This window comes from Pleurodeles waltl, chromosome 3_1 (assembly GCF_031143425.1).
Source record: "Pleurodeles waltl isolate 20211129_DDA chromosome 3_1, aPleWal1.hap1.20221129, whole genome shotgun sequence".
Lineage (NCBI taxonomy): Eukaryota > Metazoa > Chordata > Amphibia > Caudata > Salamandridae > Pleurodeles > Pleurodeles waltl.
In genome coordinates, this window is record NC_090440.1 from 242,401,595 (window position 1) to 242,421,377 (window position 19,783).

Sequence of the window (19,783 nt, forward strand, 5' to 3'; positions counted from 1 at the left end):
GTTATCCTCCTTGGTGAGTTACCTTCAATTGAGGTTGCAGACACAGGGGTAATTGGGCCAAGTGAACACTGAGCTGGGGTTTGCACTTACAACAACAGGGCTTATTGGGCTTTGTAATCAGGTCAGTCCCTCTTGTTCCCAACACTAGACAAATGGTTTAGTCCCAGTTGAGTAAACCTCTTTTGAGAGCTGACAAACAGGTGTATATGGGCAAGTGAACACTGTGCCGGTGGTTGGAATTATAGACACAGGGCCCCCAAGGAGTTGTAGTCAGGTCACTCCCTCTACTCCCCAACACTTGACAGCTGTTGTGTATTACATATCTGTATGCAGACTTCATTTAGGTTTGAACATGCATTTACATTTTGGGGTACACCATGAATCCTGGAATGTGTTTTCGCTATTGTGAGATTTATAGGCACCATTTGGACATATGGCATGTGATGAGCCTTGGTAGCTGTGATGTTGGGGCCATTGATACACAATGACAGTGTTATATCTCAGATACTCTGGGTGCTGAATCTTGGAGAAGTACAAGACAGTGGCAAAAGGTGAGCTGTGAGCATGCATGACATTGCATTTCTGTGACATTTTTTGTGTTGTAACTTACCAGACTCCACTCCCACAGGTACTCCTGTCAGGCATTCAGGATGCAGGATGGCCAACACCTTCTCCTCCCAGGAAAAGAGTCTTAATGGGATACTGAGAGGGCCGCCGCCAGTCTTATTGGCCTCCAGCTGGTGCCTGGAGACCAGGGAATGGATCTTGCCCCTGAGGTCGTTCCACCACTTCCTAATGTCCTCCTTTGTGCATAGAGTGGCATTCACTCTGTCAACTATCCTGTCCAACATTTCTATTTTCCTACTGAGAGGAGTATGCTGGACTTGCACTCCAAACAACCGTTGCTCTACTCATGATTTCATCCACCATGACTCTCAACTCATCTTCGGAGAAATGGGGATTTTTGGAACGTGACATGTTGGAAAAAAAATGGGTGACAGCGACTTAGTTAACAGGGGAAGTGCAATAGGGAGTGAATGGACAAAAGTCTGAGCAAGGTGTTATACAGGAGAGTGAAAACAGGGGTGCCTAATCTATGAAAAATGTAAAAAATGGTGGTCATGGTTCCTTGTCTTCCAGTGGAGATGCAAAAGATTGTGGTTTTTGAAGGGGTGTGCTTCATAGTGTGCTTTCCAGGTGTGTTCACTGGACCAATGTGTGTCAGCTGTGTTTTTTTTAAATATATCCTATGTCTGTTACTTTCCTGACTGCAGACCGTGTGGTTGACCGCCATCGGCTAACCACTGCCAGGAGACCACAATGGCGACTGTGTGATTGTAATAGACTCGGTGGTTGGCCGCGGCACTGACAGCACTGAAGATTGGACTACCTAGCTATGAGCTGCCGTGCCAATGGCAGTCTGCCTTTTTTGCTTGGCGGGGGTGCCTGTATAACTCGTAATACAGCGGTCTGGGGACCGCTGGTGCAGCAGTGTTTTGGGACCACCAACATGGCAGTCTGGCCACCAAACTCGTAATCAGGCCCTTAGAACCCATTTTAATGTACATATATTCTTAAATAAGTAAATCAGAGGAAGGTAGGCACAGGTCAGTGTCTGGAAAACAAAGAGTGCCTTATTTAGGGTTTGGCAGAGCGGAAGGAACTCCATAAACAAATGGTCCTCCCACCCTACAAACCCACATTGCTCCCGCTCTATAGAAGGTCAGAATTGGAGATCTTGTGCTCTTCAATATCACTAATAGCAGGTCAGAGATCTCATACATGTGTCTTATCCATATTTTCTGAACATTGATGCTCCTTGGCCTCTAGAATCTGACCCTGCACTGTAGGATTTTGGGCAAGAATCACCAATGAGATTTCCTCTCACCAGGTTGTCCAGCTCTTTGCATCCACTTTTGCCTTGCAACTTGCCTATACTGTTAATTGAAGTGCAGGGTTATGGGGGAAGAGACCAGAAATCTTTAGCCTTGAGTCTTGGCACCCAAAGATTAAGGCATTCATGAAAATCCAAAGTGCTCCCACCGCACTAAGGGGGTTATTACAACTTTGGAGGAGGTGTTAATCCGTCCCAAAAGTGACGGTAAAGTGACAGATATACCACCAGCCGTATTACGAGTCCATTATATCCTATGGAACTCGTAATACGGCTGGTGGTATATCCGTCACATTTGGGACGGATTAACACTTCCTCCAAAGTTGTAATAACCCCCTAAATGCCTGCATTGTAGGGTGTAGTGCTGTACTATGAGGGGGAGGGACAAGAGCCCTTGTTGCTCTTATCTCAACATCACTAGATTTTAGAGGAGTTGTAGTGGGGCTCCAAAGTATTTCATACTTGTGAACTGAGCTGCTAGATCATGGGAGAAGGTATAGGAGGGCTCTTGACCCCATTACCACTGGAACCTGGCTATGTCTCTGAACCTTTGAAAATATCAAGGCTCATTGTATGGTCACTCAAGCACACAGTCATGCATAACACATATTCTCATAAAGTGATCTTATCAAGCTAGCTATGGATTTCTAGAGAAATGCATAGAAGGGTGGTGGGTGGTGGGTAGAAGCAAAGATGACGTGAACCCTAATGCGAGCAAGGGAAGTGGACTCCCTTACCTGCCAGCACAGTTTTAAAACAGCTACAATTGGGATAAGGTGAAACATGACTTTCCTCCATATTCCATTCTGCTCTCCTTTCATCACCTCCCCTTTTTCTCTCTCTCTCTCTGTCTCTCTCTCTCTCTCTCTCTCATTTCCCCACTCCCTTCCAGGCTCTCCATACACCCACCTGTCTCATTCCTTTTCTTCGTCCTACCATTCACATATTATCCTCTCTGTCTTGCTCTTTCTTTTCCTCCTTTCCTCTCTTCCCCAAATCTCCCTAATCCCATATCCTCTCTTATATCCCGCATCCTCTGCCCAACCTCCATTTAATATCTCTGATATCCCTTTCACCTCTGTATCTTGACACTGATTCTTTCTTACACTGTTATCATCTCTTTGCTCTCATTCTTCACTACATCCTATTTTTGCTCTTTTCTTTCTCCTTCCTAAACACTTTCACATGTTCATTTAGTTTTCTCTCCTTTCCCACCTCTTTCCTCTCCTTGCTATCTTTCACCCTTTACTTGCCCCCATTTTCCTCTCTAGTCTCCGTGTATCATTGCTTTTTCTTCCTCTTTTACTCCCTCCTTCTGTGCTCTTTCTCACCTCCATAGCTTGTCTTGTTTTCTTCTTTATTTGTCCTCTCCATGTCTACCCCCCGCTTTCTCTTGCTACACTCCATCTCAATTCTCCCTTTCTCTCTTTCTTCAATATCACATTCCTGCTTCTCCCTGCATTTCCTTTAATCATTTTTAAATCAAGCATACTAGACAGCTTAGCTGTCTTCTTCAAAAAATATTATGGCTTACCATAAACATATTATAATAAACCATATTATTGCTTACCACTGGCTGGTTTTCCTTGTCACTCTCATTTGCCTGTTTCTTATTTGTTTCCCAGCTTGTCAATCTTGTGTTTATCCTTCCCATGGAGCATTGCCTTTTTACAATCTCTGACCGGCTGCCATCTGTGCTTCACTGGCTGCTTTTCAAGCACTTATTTTTTCTTTTTTGTTAAGCACTCCATGTGAGTGCTTCTGTTTTTAAGGCCATCTCTTCATTACTCTCAGTCACTGCTTCACCCCAACATCCCTCTTACACTCATCTGTGTACTACACCATACTGTCTCCCCCACCAGCGCCCTCTCTATTGCTTTACCAAGCCTGCATATTGCATTAGTCCCCTTCCCCGTGTTGCATGTGCATCCCCTCCAGCCTTTCCATCTGTTGTTTCCATGTTCATCCATCCACTCTTCTGTTTCTTCTGCATTCCCCTCACCATCCACCCTGCTGCTTCTGGCCTTCCACCCACCCCATTTACAAAAAGCATTTGCACTTTTTATTTACTTTTAATTACTGATCCTACCTGTATCGGTGCGTAAAAAGGAAAAAAGCACATGTGTGGTGTGAGCGGCAAAATGACAAGGGCAGCTGCATTTTTTAATGTAGAATAAGCCATATTGCAATGCACTATGGATGCTGTGCAGCATGACTAAAACCAAAAAGTAAGACCCTATGGCTTTGCCAATGCTTATTGTTTTTACTATTCTTGTTAATTTCTCCCACAGGGCCCAGTGCCCCTCCATTTGCTCCCACTTAAAGGGTTAACTCAGACTCAGACCACGGGCAGTAAATAGTGGGTCTGGTAATTCATCTGGATCTATTGATCCTCACACACTTGGCCCCAGTACCAGTTTACTAGCTGCACTATTGATAGCTACATTCTTGATGGTGTGGGGTGCAGCCTTCCATATGGATTTAATCATCAGAAGTGCAGAGTACTCACAAAATGACAGCTAATGGCAGCCTTGGTGAGGTGTGCAGTGTTCTCAAAATAATAGCCTTTGGACTGAGAGTGGACAGAAAAAAGGCAGTCTTACATGGGACAGGATTTGAACTACTACTTAATGAAGTTGGTTGAAAGTATACAGATTGTCCGAAATGGTGGCATTAATTGAAGAAAAATATCAGATGTGTGGAGTGTAGATAGAAAGAAGGGGTATAGCCCTCAGAATGTGTGTGAAATCTGCCAGAAGGATCAGTGTTCCCTTTTCATTTATAACATATGAATCCTAAACTCTTGCAGATGACTAGCAGGGGGATTCTATTAAGTTGTTTTTGCTAAAAGAACACAGGTTGAATGAGAGTTGTGTATATAGAACCAGTGCTTAATTTGTGCCTGTTGTTTCCAGGATGGAGAACCAACACTTATTTTTCTGCCTCACGCATTTACTGCGAGCAAAAGACACATATGGGAAAGATAGAGGAAGAGAAAAACGAAAAAGCGTCACAATGGGAGAAAGCAGAAAGCTGCAAGAGTGAGCTGAAGGGGCAGGGAGTGGCGGTGAATGGATTGAAGAGGCCCGAGATGGCTTCAGGATAACACTGCCTGTATTCCATGTTAGCACATTTAATTGCAGCAGCCCCATGTTTAAGAATGAGGGCTTTGGGCACTGGCACCTTTTTATTTACAAATTAAGCACTTTATAGAACATACTATGTAATAAATAATGATAGAAAAACAAATATGTTATAGAATTTCTTTGCGATTGTGGATTAGGAGTACAAAAAGTAAACCGTCTGAGTTCCTGCACTACCATGGGGAAAATAAATATTGTTCAAATGCCCTTGGTGTCATGGTCTGGGGCTGAATGAGAAGAACATTGTTTCAAAAATATTGAGTTGTATGAATATTGCGTTTTTATGTGTCTATTAACTTTGTTTAAAATACTGCATAAAATATAATTACTTTAATACATTTATATAAAATATAATTTTCACATTAATTGGATGTATATTAGTTATTCATTTTAGGTGTTCATGTATGTTCTTAAAATTACTGTTCCAATTTTTAATGTGCAATGAAAATGTTTTGAGATTTGGCTACTCATTTATAATTTAGTAGGGGGTTACTTGATTTATAGGAGAATATGGTGGGAATTTATTTGAATTACACATTGTAGTTTTTGTATTTTAAATTATATTTTATGTTAGTAAAATGTTCATTGGTAATTAATTATGCAAATTGTGTAACTCATTAATTGTAAGTGTATGTTGTGATTTTTAATGTTTCATTTTATTTTCTATTTAGTGGTAGGTTGTAGGGTTTGTAGGGGCATAGGTTGAGAAGTTATTTAAATAATAATATTTTTTTTACAAATGAATGTTTATGTCAATTAAATATTTTACTGGTAATGCATTTTGTAAATTATTTAAATATTTTATGTACATTATTTGTTAATTTATAGATGTATCTATTAATCAACTTTGTAAAATGCATTTAATATTTATTATCAGTTTAATATTATTTGTTTTAAATAGTTACTATATTATGTTATAGTTTTATTTAGAAATGTATTTAACATTTTTGGGTTGGCTTTATTTGGGTAGAAAGGAGGGACGTGTATGTATTTTAAATTTATTTATTTTACATTTTATTTTTTTAATTACTTTTGTTATTTTGTCAATTACATTTAATTGTATTTATTTTGAAACATGTATTTTTTATTTTGAATGCTTTAACAAGTTTACATTGTCAGATATTTCAGTGTTCCAAAACTTTCCCTGCATTTGCTTACATTGAAGTGGGAAGATTAAAGCTAACCCCTCCAAAGTCCAACATGTTCTCTACTATTGCTTAGACCTGAGCAGGAATAGTAAATCTTACTGTTCCAAAGTCCAACACTGTCCTTGATTTTACTTATACTGGGGTGGGAATAGTCATTTTCACCCTTCCAAAGTTCATTACTTTCCCTACTGTTGTTTAAGTTGGAGTGAGAATAATAAATACAACCTCTCCAAAATCCAACACAAGTCCTACTGTTGCTTAGATTGAAGTGGAAATAGTAAATCTAACCTGCCAAATTCCAACATATTCCTGTTACGTAGATTGGAATAGGAATATTAAATCTAACCCTTCCAAAGTCCAACACTTTTCCTGCTTTTGCTTACATTGCAGTGGAAATAGTAAACCTAACCCCAGCAAAGGCGAAGTTAGGGGCTGATTATGAGTTTGGTGGTTGGAAACATCCCTCGACCAAATTCCCAACGGGAGGTCACCAAGTGCTGGTGACCTCCCCTCCGACCTCATTATGACTTTCCCACTGGGCTGACTGGCGGAAACCAAGGTTTCAGTCGGTCAGGCCAGTGGTAAAGGTGCAGCAGCATTGTCACTGGTTCATAATAGAGCCGGCGGCAATGCTGCTGCGCAGAGGGGGCACCAGCACTCTCGAAATGCGCACTGTCTGCACAGCACACAGCAGACAGTGCGTATTTCAAGGGTGCTGGGCAAAGGGGCCCCTGCACTGCCTATTCCCTGGGCATGGGCAGTGCAGGGTCACCCCTATGGCCCCCTGCATTTGTTCTCCACCAGCCTTTTTATGGTGGTCAGACGCACTAGCAGGAAATGATCAACCAGAATCTCGGACCGCACCCCTTTGACAGGCACTGAAGCTGCATTGTCTGTCTTGAGTAAGTTTGTCACACACGGCCCAGGAGAGGGAGCAGTCTGGTGTTCTCAAGTTCCTCACACACAGTCCTGTGGAGGCAGCAGCCGGGGGAGCCTTGATGCGCCTATCTGATGCTTGATACGTTTCTTGAAATACTCCCCACAGGTGGGGGGAGGTTGCAAAATTCCTGGTGCTGGTCCAAAGTTAGAGCTTGGGGTCGCTTGAGTTACAACTGTGGCATCCTCCTCACGATGACAGTCTCGGCCAGGCTATGCTCCTTACCTTGTCCTGTCATAGAGGGTCACCACCGTCTTCTCTCGTACACTGGCCATGGCACGACTGTCACAGAAGCAATCTTCGCAGTGGTCCCACCTGGCATCGGAGTCATCAGCTTAGCACCACACACAGGTGACGGCCCAATCGACACAGCAGCACTGAGTTGGCCCCACCTGGAGCGCGGGTATGAACCACTTAGCTCCGCACACGGACTATGGCCCAATCATCACAGCAATAGTCACAGCTCACTTCACAGCAGTCTTCTTCCGGGAAATAAGGGGGTCACTGGGTTTTCCAATTTTCCAATTTTCTAATTCTCTGATCAGTGCTCTAGCCACCTTCTCACACTTCACTACTGGAATCCAATCAACAGGATTCCCCCACTGGACCTCACTCCGTCCAGTACTTTCCTCTTCCTCACAGAGCACATTGGTCTTGGCAAGCATACATGAGCTGGTGCTCCAGGATTCAGGGGCAGGTGGTCTTGAAGCTCCTGTGTGATGTCCCCTCACCCAGTTGGGAAGCTGGCTGGTCTCGAACCCGAGTCCTGGTCACAGGCAGAAGTCTTGCGGAGCATCTCTTCCTCACACAGCCTGAATGGCTGCTTAATAGTTGCCAATCTAAGGGGCCTTGAGTTCCCCTTCTTTTGTTCATTTTCAGACACTAAATGTGATTACGAGTCTGAGGGCATGATTCACAAACGGCCTCCATACTTGTGAGCAGTCTCTGCACTAAGATTGGAATCTCCTTAATGAGAATTCTCATTGTGGAGATTCCGCCCTGATTGCTGAGACTCCCCCATGACTGCAGGGCCTCCACCACGAGTACTGAGGTCCTGTGTGAATCAGGCCCCCAGTCTTTAAAGTTTATGTTGGGAGTCTGTTTTCTTTTGAAGTGCCTCCTCTGCCTTAGCCTCCCTACAGAAAGCAGTCTGTCACAGCAGGAGCAACTCCAAATCTGATTGCCCCACAACACAGGTCAGGCTAGAGGTTTGCAGTTGGATGTTGTCACAATGATATGTGTATCAAAAGGCTATCCTGGGTGTCAGCCCTACTTTTTATGATTATTTTATCAGCCCTATCTCCTTCCTGAGATGTGCCGAGCCCAGGCCCTTTGCCCGTGACTGCTCACTGATCCAAGGAGCACCCTTTGACGTGTACTGAAGAGCTAGTTTCTTCCCTCCTCCAGTGTTTCTCACCAAGCTCACAGGAATGACACAATTCACAAATAGGTCTGGGGGAAACCTCTACCAACTCATGTTCTGCCATTTATCCCTGGGTCTCCCAAAATGGAACCCAGAATCTTCCATATATTCTACCACTCACAGGCAAGCATACGCCCAACACATGCATATAACATGCACACATGGCACAGGACTGCACTATCCCTGTAATTGTACTATTCACAAGTACACATACACCCAACAACTGTGTAACACACATGTGCTGCACACAGCACTGCACATCAAATTTGTATAGACCAAGAGTGAGATAAGCACATACCAGCAGAACATTCAATGAGTGAGCCTGTAGGCTTCACTCCAGTGGCACATGCAAAAAAGTATATTCACTGCTGCTGATCACTACACAATATGCTGCCACCACTGTGCTTGTGCTTCTTAACTCCTTGCAAAGGCAGTAGCCTTTCACCAATACGAAGGGAGCACTTTTGCGCCTCTGAACCTGTCCAAAAAAGACCATGATCCATGAGGCAGGCCTATGTTATGGCACACATGCGTGATCTGTGTTCGCCCACGACAACAAAACTCCTCATCAGGGATCCAGACATCATTACAGTTGGGGCACTCAAGGAAGGGGTACACATCCATTACCATAGGAGGGATGTTTTCCAGCCCAAATAGTTCATTAATTGAATTTTTTTTGTTTTAATTTTAATAATTAAACTTAGGTACTTTGGTTACATATATATTTTGGTGTTCTATATATGTAATATATATCTATATGTATATATATATATATATATATATATATATATATATATATTTACTTCGAAGTTATTCTTAATATTTTTTATTGAGTGTTCTTTAATGTTTTTAAATGATTGTTTTTATATTAAAACATAGATTTTATTTACTCTACTTATTAAAACTATTTATAAACTGTTTAATTTTTCATTATATTTTATATTTTAGTGTTTGAAATAAATGACTTATAATGCTATATATTAATATTTTTATTTACTTACATTTTTTTGACAATACTGTGCTTCACAATATTTTTGATGAACAAGTTACTTACCTTTGGTAATGCCCCCCCCAGTTTGGAACCAGCCATATGCAAATCAGTCTTGACCCTGAACCTCATGGCAACAGTCCAGCCTGAACTGCCACGCCAGGTCCTTCATGGACCTGAAAACAAGCATCCTCGTACTGGTTTCGGGGTATCACACCTCATCAACCAGGCTAGCTTGAATCCAGCTAGCTTGAATCCAGTGGCACAGCCTGGATGATGAGGGTGCAAGGCTGGTGGACAGTGCCAAAGGTGTTCAGCCTCTTGGAGTCCCTATATGGTGGTATGGAAGGGAAAACACGAGGGTTAATCCGGGATGTGGAGACCTGGACGACCAGGCTCCCTAGGGTGGGCTGCTGAGTGAGGAAAGCTGGATCCCTAGAAGAGGGACGATGGTAGCGGGCAATGTCCCTGTGCACAATAGTGTCTGCGCAGGGCTTAGCCAGACCCCGAGCAGGACATCAGTGAGGGCATCATTTAAGGTGGATAAGAAGTTCCATGAGGGCTACCCCGAGTTGAAGCACCCATGTCAAGACATTAGCCCAGGACCTCAGCCGTCCTCCTCACCACCATTGCAATTGAGGCCTCTCCTCTGTAGCCTGACAGGAAATGGGGGTGCTATCAGTGGCTCGGAACGTCTTGATCTAGTTGGCCCTGGAGTTGACGTTGGATCACACCAGTCCGGCTCCATATTGGAGTCAGATATAACAATGGGGTTTGTGCCACCAGGAGGGCGAATCTGCCAGCGGAAATCCAACTGGAGCGAGAAAGCACTCCAGAAGAGTTGGCTCACCCGAATATGAGGTGCATGGCCTCATAAAATTCTTTCAGCTGGATGGGGGTCACTCTGGCTTCAAGAGATTCTGGGAGGTGCATAGCAGACCCAGACTCAAGTTCTGCGGCTGACCTGTGAGAGCAGAGCCTAGATTTGTGGCATCGTTCCCACACCTCTGACTTGGACCAGTGCTGTATTATTGAAGAATGCTATGACTTCTTGGATTTCTTTTTCTTGTGGGTCATACTCAACAATGATTTTGAGCACCACAATCACTGGCAGAAATTACTCAGAGAGCTTATCCGAGAACTTCCTCGCAAGCAGGACCTGGAGCGGTGCAGAGTCATCTGATGCCGGGTGACCAGGAGCTTCAGAGCACACTCCCAGATCACCTTGGGGTTCATTGCTCAACAGTCTGGGTGGGCCTTGGAGTTGTGGCCCAGCTCCAGGCAGTACAAGCAAACCAGGTGGAAATTTGCCTCAGACATTTGCCTGTGACAAGATCCACAGGGTTTAAACCCCACAGAATTTTTAAAGGACATTCCTAATACACACCGGGAACTTAGCTCAGAAATAAATTTGATAAAAAGTCGAAACGGGTATCCAGAAAAGATATAAGGTAGCTCTTTCCAGATCTACACTGATGGCGCAGAAAAAAAAGAACAGATGTAAGTGTGCTGGGGTAGACCTTTTAGAGGACGGCTCACGTCACTTCCAACGTAGAGGATGCAGAAGATGCTGAGCTAATCAATGCCACCGATCAGCACACAGAGGTACTACTCAAGATATTCCAGATCCAGTCTAACAAATACGGAATATTCTAAGGTAAGTTATCTGTGGCTAGAAAAAAAAATCCTCCAATTTCTAGAGAAAATACTAAATAGACAGTGAAAAATAGAAGGACAGAGTGACAAAAAAAAAAGGGGGGGGGAGAGACAAAGGATACACTGGGTCAATGGCTGCTCCAACACCACAGTTGGCGTACACGACACACACACAGGGACCAGCCCTACGCATTAGGCAATGCACTACCAGTCACAATGCTAGTCACCAGCCCATGGACAGTAATACCTAATGCCACTAACAGCATACCAGAGACCCACAGACCCCTGCCCAGTAGTGGATGCCTAATAGCTTGGTTGGAGCTGGTTCACATCATACCCTTCCCAACATGGGACCTACCCTGCAATGTCCGGCCTGGCCTAGGGGCACCACAGACCCACATCCCCCACCCGGAGACCACCCCACCATGCGCAAGTAGTATATCTGGAAACTGTACTCACCCCCTTGTGGCTGCTGTGATGTCCTCAAGCACCCATCCAGCTCTGGATAGGCCACCGCCAGTATGCGGGCCATGAGGGGGGGTCAGGGTTCGATGGGCACCCCTTCCTAATTGGGAGGCCATCCCCAGCTGGGCCTCGGCTGTCTTCCTTGTCCAGCGTCTCAGGTCCTCCCACCGTTTCCAACAGTGGGTGCTCCGCCTGCCATAGACCTCCAGGGTCCACACATCCTTGGTGATGGCACGCCATATACCCTTTTTCTGATGGGTGCTGACCTGCAGAAAGATACACATACAAAAAGGTATCAGTCAGACTGTCCAGCCTCTTATGCTCATGTCCCACCATAGCCCTACCATCCACTTACGCACTGACATTGCCCACCATACATGCAGCACGCTGCCCAGGACCCTTCCACCAACCCCCCCTTACACGAGGCCCTCACACACACCACTCCATGAATTCATGCCACATGCATCGTGCTCACAGTGTACTCACTTGTTGGTCTGGTGGCCCATTTAGCATTCGGTACTGGGGCAGGACCCCATCCACCAGCCTCTCCAACTCTGCAGCGGTGAAGGCAGGGGCCCTTTCCCCAGTTGCATGAGCCATGGTTGGTTCCAGACACAGGTCACAGCAGCGCTTGCAATGTAGGTCCTCTCCTGTTGAAGGTCATGTAGCAAGTAGGTGAACAGATAGAAAATGGCGGTCACGTCCGCTGCGGTGCATACCGTCACTGCCGGCGTACATCACTATTGGCCACTGTAACCCGTAGGGCCCAATGGGATGAAATGAGGAGTTGCACAGAGGATTTCGACCGCCTCCCGCAACGACGCACAACGTCAGCGGAATTACCTCATTTCCACATGTCACTCCATACAGGACTGGCGGACGCTATTTCAGGGGCAAGGGCAGGCCATATCACCTAACTGCATCACAGTACACATATGCACCATTTGGGCCTATACAACAATCTTGTGTTATAGTCAGAACATGCAATGCAGTGTAGTGTTTTGAAATATGGGAAACTGACCAGTGACTCACCGTTTGCCCCCTAGATTACAACCGCTGCAGATGAATCGGAGATGGAGACACCACCCGTGTAAAGGCACCAGGTGGACTTGGTAACAATGGAGGACATGCACATTATCCTCACCTATAGATTGGACAGGGCCACAACCACAGAGCTGTGTGCCCAATTGGAACCTGACCTGATATCTGGTATCTGTCAGCCCACCTGGATCCCCCCTCCTGTGCAAGTCCTATCTGTGCTCCATTTCCTGGCAAGTGGCTCCTTCCAAGTGACAGTGGGCTTGACAGCAGGAATGTCTCAGCCAATGTTTTCAATAGTTCTCACCAGAGTGTTTTCTGCCCTGATTAAACACATGCACAGCTACATCGTTTTTCCCCAGGTGGAGGATTTGGCCACAGTGAAAGCTGATTTCTATGCAATGGGACATATCCCCAACAATATTGGGGCTATTGATGGTACACATATTGCATTTGTCCCCCCGGAGAAATGAACAGGTGTTCAGGAATCAAAAGTGCTTTCACTCCATGAATGTGCAGATAGTGTGCCTGGCGGACCAGTACATCTCCCATGTCAATGCAAAGTATCCTGGGTCTGCACATGATGCCTTTATCCTGAGGAATAGCAGCATCCCATATGTGATGGCTCAACTCCAGAGGCACCGGGTGTGGCTAATAGGTGAGCCCTGGTTCCCACCCAGTTGATGTTGGTGTATGGGTATGGTGTGGGCCCTAAGGGTTAGTGTGTGTCTAACAGTTGTCCCTCGATATTTGCAGGTGACCCTGGTTACCCCAATCTCTCATGGCTACTGAGGAATCCCTGGCGAAGGGCAGAGGAACGTTACAATGAGGCTCATGGGCGAACAAGAATAATAGAAAGGACATTCAGCATTCTGAAGGCTAGGTTTCGTTGCCTCCATCTAACAAGTGGATTCCTGTACTACTCACCCAAGAAGGTGTGCCAGATCATTGTGGCATGCTGTATGTTGCACATTCTTGCCTTATGTTGCCAGGTGCTTTTTCTGCAGGAGGATGAGGCTGGAGATGGGCGTGTGGCAGCAGTGGACCCTGTGGACAGTGAAGATGAGGAGGATGAGGATGAGGATGAGGACAACAGAAGTGCTATTATAAGACAGTACTTCCAATGACACACAGGTAAGACACTGTAATTACACTTTACATTGACAGTTTTGTATTTGACATTGTCACTGGCAGGCTGATTTTCCAAATTCAATGCCCACTTACTGTACACTTTGGCATCTCTATTTTCAGATATTTGTGTCCCACTATCGCTCCTGCCGTGTTGACTGCAGCCAACTACAGGTCATTGCTATGTATACAATACTGTACAGTTACATTGCATTGTTTAAAGCTTGTTAAATGAATACATGGTTCAATGATTTGACAGACTCCTTACATGTATTTTTTCAAATGGTGTTTATTTAAGTGCTAATGATTAGAGGGGGATGTACAATGCGCTGGGGTGATGATGGATGGAGGAAAGTCCAGGTTGTAGTCCAGTCTATTTGTATCACAGGTGCATTTTCCAAGGAGGCATAGGAAGGGGAGCAATGGCGGACAGGGTGACAGAGTGGGACACAAGGGTGACATTCAGGAGAGTCTTATTTCCTGGCGGGGGTCTTGGCAATGCTCTCTGGCTTCTGCCTGGATCGCTGGGACCGTTTGCGGGGTGCTTCTCCTTCTGCAGGAGGTGGGGTGCTGGTGGCCTGTTGGTCCTGTGGGGGGGCCTCCTGTCCACTAGCAGCAGCGGAGGTGGAAGGCTGTTCATTGGTTTGGCTAGTGTCAGGGGCCCGGTGGTGTGCCACTGCCTCCCTCATGGTGTTGGCCATGTCAGCCAGCACCCCTGCAATGGGGACCAGGGTGGTGTTTGTGGACTTCAACTCCTCCCTGATCCCCAGGTACTGTCTCTCCTGCAGCCGCTGGGTCTCCTGCAACTTGTCCAGTATCTGGCCCATCGTCTCCTGGGAATGGTGATATGCTCCCAGGATGTTGGTAAGTGCTTCCTGGAGAGTCGGTTCCCTGGTCCTGTCCCTCCGTCGCACAGCAGTCCTGCCAGCTTCCCTGTTGTCTTGTGCCTCTGTCCCCTGAACCGTGTGCCCACTGCCACTGACCCCAGGTCCCTGATCGTCCTGTGTTTGTGGGGTGGCCTGGGGTCCCTGTAGTGGTGGACACACTGCTGATTGACGGGGTCTGGGGACAGAGGAATGGGCCCGCTGGGTGGGTACTGTGCTGGTGTTTCCTGAGGGGGAGGCTCTGTGGTGGAATGGGACTGTGCCTGGGTAACTGACTGTCGGGAGATCCCTGATGGGCCAGCTTGGTCATCCAGATCCAGGCATCCAGAGCTGCTGTCATCAATGTGGGCCTCTTTTGGGGGTGGACTGGAAGTTGCTGGCACCTCCTCTCATGTGACGTTGGGTGGGGGACCTGTGGGGATGTAAATGCTGTGTTATTGTTTCTGTGTGTGTCATCTTGTGCATGGGTGGCCTGTATGGTTGTTATTGCCTGGCAGCTTTGCCTTGTGTGAGTAGTGATTTTGTGGGCTAGGTGATTGTATCTAGAGTGCATGCTTTAGTGATGGGTGTCCATGCAGGTCTGTGAGGGGTGTCCATGCACTGTGTTGCATGCAGGGCTTGGTATTGGGATGAGTGTGTTGTGATGGTGTGGTATGTGGGAGGTGGTGAAGTGATGGGAGTGAGGGTAGGGGTGGGGGTTTGTGATGGCACGCAGGTAGGGGGGAGGGTGATAGTAATAGAGATTTGACTTACCATAGTCGAGTCCTCCTCCTACTCCTGCAAGGCCCTCAGGATGCATGATCGTCAAGACTTGCTCCTCCCATGTTGTTAGTTGTGGGGGAAGAGGTGGGGGTCCACCGCCAGTCCTCTGTACAGCTATTTGGTGTCTTGCTGCTGTGGAACGTACCTTCCCCCGTAGGTCGTTCCACCTCTTCTTGATTTCATCCCTAGTTCTGGGGTGCTGTCCCACGGCGTTGACCCTGTCCACGATTCTCTGCCATAGCTCCATCTTCCTTGCAATGGACGTCTGCTGCACCTGTGATCCGAATAGCTGTGGCTCTACCCGGATGATTTCCCTCCCTTAGCTCCTCCTCAGAGAACCTGGGGTGTTGTTGCGGTGCCATGGGTGTAGTGTGAGTGGTGTGGGTGAGGGTGTGTGGGGTGATGTGTTGTGGTGTGTGATGTAAGGTGCGTGGATGGTGTATAGGTGATGGTGGTGTGTGTCTGTGGTCTTGTCTGTGATCTTGCTATCTCTCTTGTGCAATAGTTTTTAGTCGTAAAGGGTTGTGGGTAGTGTGTGTGTGTGTTTTATAGTGGTGTGGGTGTGTGGGTGTGGTGTGTGTATGTGTGTTATTCAAATTGTCCAATGTGGTGTAGTTTTGTTTGTGTATTTTGAGCGCGGCGGTATGTATCACCAATGGTTTAGCGCCATTGAATGTCCACAGCTGTGATTCATGGGTCATAATGCTGTGGACGTAGTTCTTTTGGTGTAACGGTGTGGGTTTTGGTACTGCCAGTTTATCACTGACCTTTGGACTGGCGGGCTTGTGTGTGTGGCTGTATAGTGACAGATTGCTATGTATGGGTCATAATATGGGTGGTGGTAATCCGCTGCGGCGGCGGTATGTTGGCGGCAGTCAGCATTGGGGTAAGTGGGATTTACCGCCAAGGTCATAATAAGGGCCAAAATCTGAGTTTAAAGTTACTAAAAAGTGTGGAAGAGGGAGTGGAGCTAAATTTACAAGTGTAATTTACTATTGCCGAAGGCCAACCACTGATATTGCAACACACTCCCATAGACAATGATGGAGGCAGGAACTTAAAATAAAACCCCATTAGAACTAATGTTAAATTGAATCAAATTATTTGAAATAGTTTAAAATATAAATAAATAAAATGTAATGGTAAAAATACATAAAAATAAAACATTTATTATTTAATTCTAGCATATTTTAACAACCTTTTTTGAATGTATAAATAAATGTAACTGTTATTAAAATATAATTTACCTACTTTTTTGATTCAACTCTTTACTGGGTTTTACGGTAGGAAACAATGTTATAAACCAATAGTACATGTGCAGCATGATCTGTTAACATAAAAGACATATGACAGAGGGTGAAGGGGCTAGAGCAATCTCTTCCCAGCATGAACTACATAAAACAGTACATATGACCTACAGAGGCAGAGGCTAGCTCTCTGATGGGAGGCAGAGAGGACCCATATATATATATATATATATATATAGGCCTGTAGGCACATTTGTTGTTTCCGTTTCCCTTCTTGTTTATTCCGAAGTGGAGCTGGAGCTGTCCCCGTTGGGTCGAGAGGAAACTAGCTGGGGTTCTGAAACTCACTGCTGAGAGCTGGGCAGCTCAAGAGCCAGAGTCGTAAACAAGAGAGGTCTGGGAGGGGAGGAACTCAACTACAGTGGGAGGGGGCAATGGTAAGGGTGGGGAGAGGCCTTAGTATGGTGGAGTGCAGGTGGGGCAAGGGAGAAAGGCAGGAAGTTGGAGGCCTGTCATCCAAATTTAAATCTCTCTAATTATCCCCTAAAGGAAGGATAGAAGAGTCAAGCCCACAGTCTCAGTCCATCACAGTCAGTTGCGAGTGGCCAATCATGGGTAGCAACTACAGGCTGGCTGGGACCCATGAGCCATGACCGGGTAGGGCTTTGCAGACCTTTCAGAAACTCAACAAGTCTGTAGGGTCATCAGGCTACTGGGCTGTCACAGGGCGTAGTCCTTAGGAGTCAGCTTCAGTTGTTCCCAGAAAAGTGGCCCAAATAGCGGCGAAAAGGTCCTTGTGGTCTTGAAGCCAATATATGACCTGTTCATAGGACGTCACTTTGCACAACTCGGTTATCCATCCTTACAAGTGGGCAGATGTTGTGATTTCCAGTGTCACAAGATGCAGATCTTGGCTGTAGTCACTGCAGTCGTCATCAGTCTGCAAACGTGGCCTGTGAGCCCAGGTAGGTCCTCTGAGTCATGGAGCATGACCAGTGTGCGTGGAGCAGGGTGCAATAATGTAATGGAGCAGTTGAGTATGGAGCCGACCTGTTACCAAAACCAGAATATGCCAGACAATTGTTTAGAACAGGGGTGATGTCACAGTCCAGGGTGGCCCAGCACCAGCATTATGATTGATGGAGGAGCCCCGCCGCCACCAGTTACTGCATCGTCCAGGACCAGTCATGGACCATTGTGAAACAGCAATACTTCATCCAAAATTTGAAGGCCGTTCAGCTCCCTGATAAATTCCACCCATTCCTGTTCTTTATTCTCTACTTGAAGCTGCCTCTGTCACTTGACACACCGGAGGGCAAGGAGGGGTCCTGAAAGCAGGTATTGTACAATAAGGTTGTAGAAGCCTGATATGACCACCTTTTTTAAAGAACCCCAGATTTTCAGATATTGCATGATGGGAGAGCCAAGGAGACCCCTCGGTGGAGCTGCAAGTATAGCCACCACTGCAACTTAGGAACACTGAATTCCTCCTGTAGGACTTTGAATGTTTCATCTCTGCTGCCAAAAGAAGGTTGGCAAGGGAGATGACCCTGGAGGTCCGCCACATACTCCAGGTCACTGATTCACCATTAATCAATATGGCAACATTATTCCAATGGGGTGCATGGAAATGTAGGTGTGACGAACAGTGTAGTAGCTTATGGGTGTGATTCTAGGTATGTACCTGTCTGGATGATAGGATTGGAAGTGGATGTCGATTGCGTGACATGTCGGTAAAGGAGGCCGAAGACGGGGTCATTCTGGACAATATCACACTCCAGCCTCACCCAGAGTAGTGGGTTGGCCTCGTTAGGCCTCATGGGGGGCTGCTGAGTGAGGTGGAGGGGTGTATAGTAGTGTTCAAAGCAGGGGAGGCCTAGTCCCCTGCTCCAGTTGTTGTCAATCAGTTTAGAGCCATTCAGGTGGGGTCAAACCATGTCCTCCACAAAGGATCATATGCCTTGTCAATGGAGCTGAGAATAGTGGATTGCATTAGGATGGGTAGCATGCCTATGGCACATGTAAATTGGTGGGCCACGACCATTTTAATCGCCTGTCAGCACCCCCACATTGAGAAGTAGAGATGAATAAATTTCCAGTAGCCCGCTTGGTCTTAGCTATCAGCGGGTCCAGGTTGAAGGAGACCATTCCATCCAGGTTGAGGGAGACCATTCCATCCAGGCCCCGGGTCTTGAGAATGCCCAGATGTTGAAGCCTACTAATTCTCAGCTCAGGAACCAAAATCCAAAGACCATCCTGCTCTCTAGGTAAAGACAAAATAGTTTATCACGTGTACACGGAGACTGACAACTTGAGAGGCCAAGTCCGAGCAGTCTACCGAAAGGAAGTAATACATGACATTTTAATCTAGAAAACCACAATGCGTGTTCTAACATTTCATTGGTTCTAGACATTGACGTATGGTTGTTTCTTGAACATTGAAGGAGGTGTCACTGTCAATACTTCATCACACACTATATACAGTAAGATAGAGCATTGACAAGGAAATTACAGAATATGTCCTGCAGAACTGTGAACTGCGAACTGCATGTAAACATGATGTTACATTTCTGAAGAAAGATTGTTTCAGCTAGCAGGCAATTGTACTTTCATGGAGTCTGTTCTGATAACAAGCCTTGCAACATAAGCAACTAAGAAAATATCAGTAAACATAATTCATCTAGGTCATTAGTCATTCAACTAAACAGGCCTTTCTTGTCATTGGGTATCATAGTGCCTAGCAGGCCCAAAATGGATTCCAGAAAGATGTGATTCCACATTCCGCTCTCTTATACTCATTGACAACCTAAACTTCATAGTAAAAGGGTCCCATTTCTCTGGTACTGCGATTCCTGGTGTTATCTTCATTTTGTAGTTGGCAGTGATATGCAGTAGTCTTGCTGCAGGTCCTCTCTATCAGGACTCTCATACAGGAGGGACACACGTTTATCAGCACCCACAGTGTTATGAGTGCCACTGTCCCTACCACTAGCGCCTCTATCAGCCATGATCCCCAGCCAAGGAACCATGCCCCTAGTCTCCCCAGTATTCCTCCGATATCTGTCAAAGT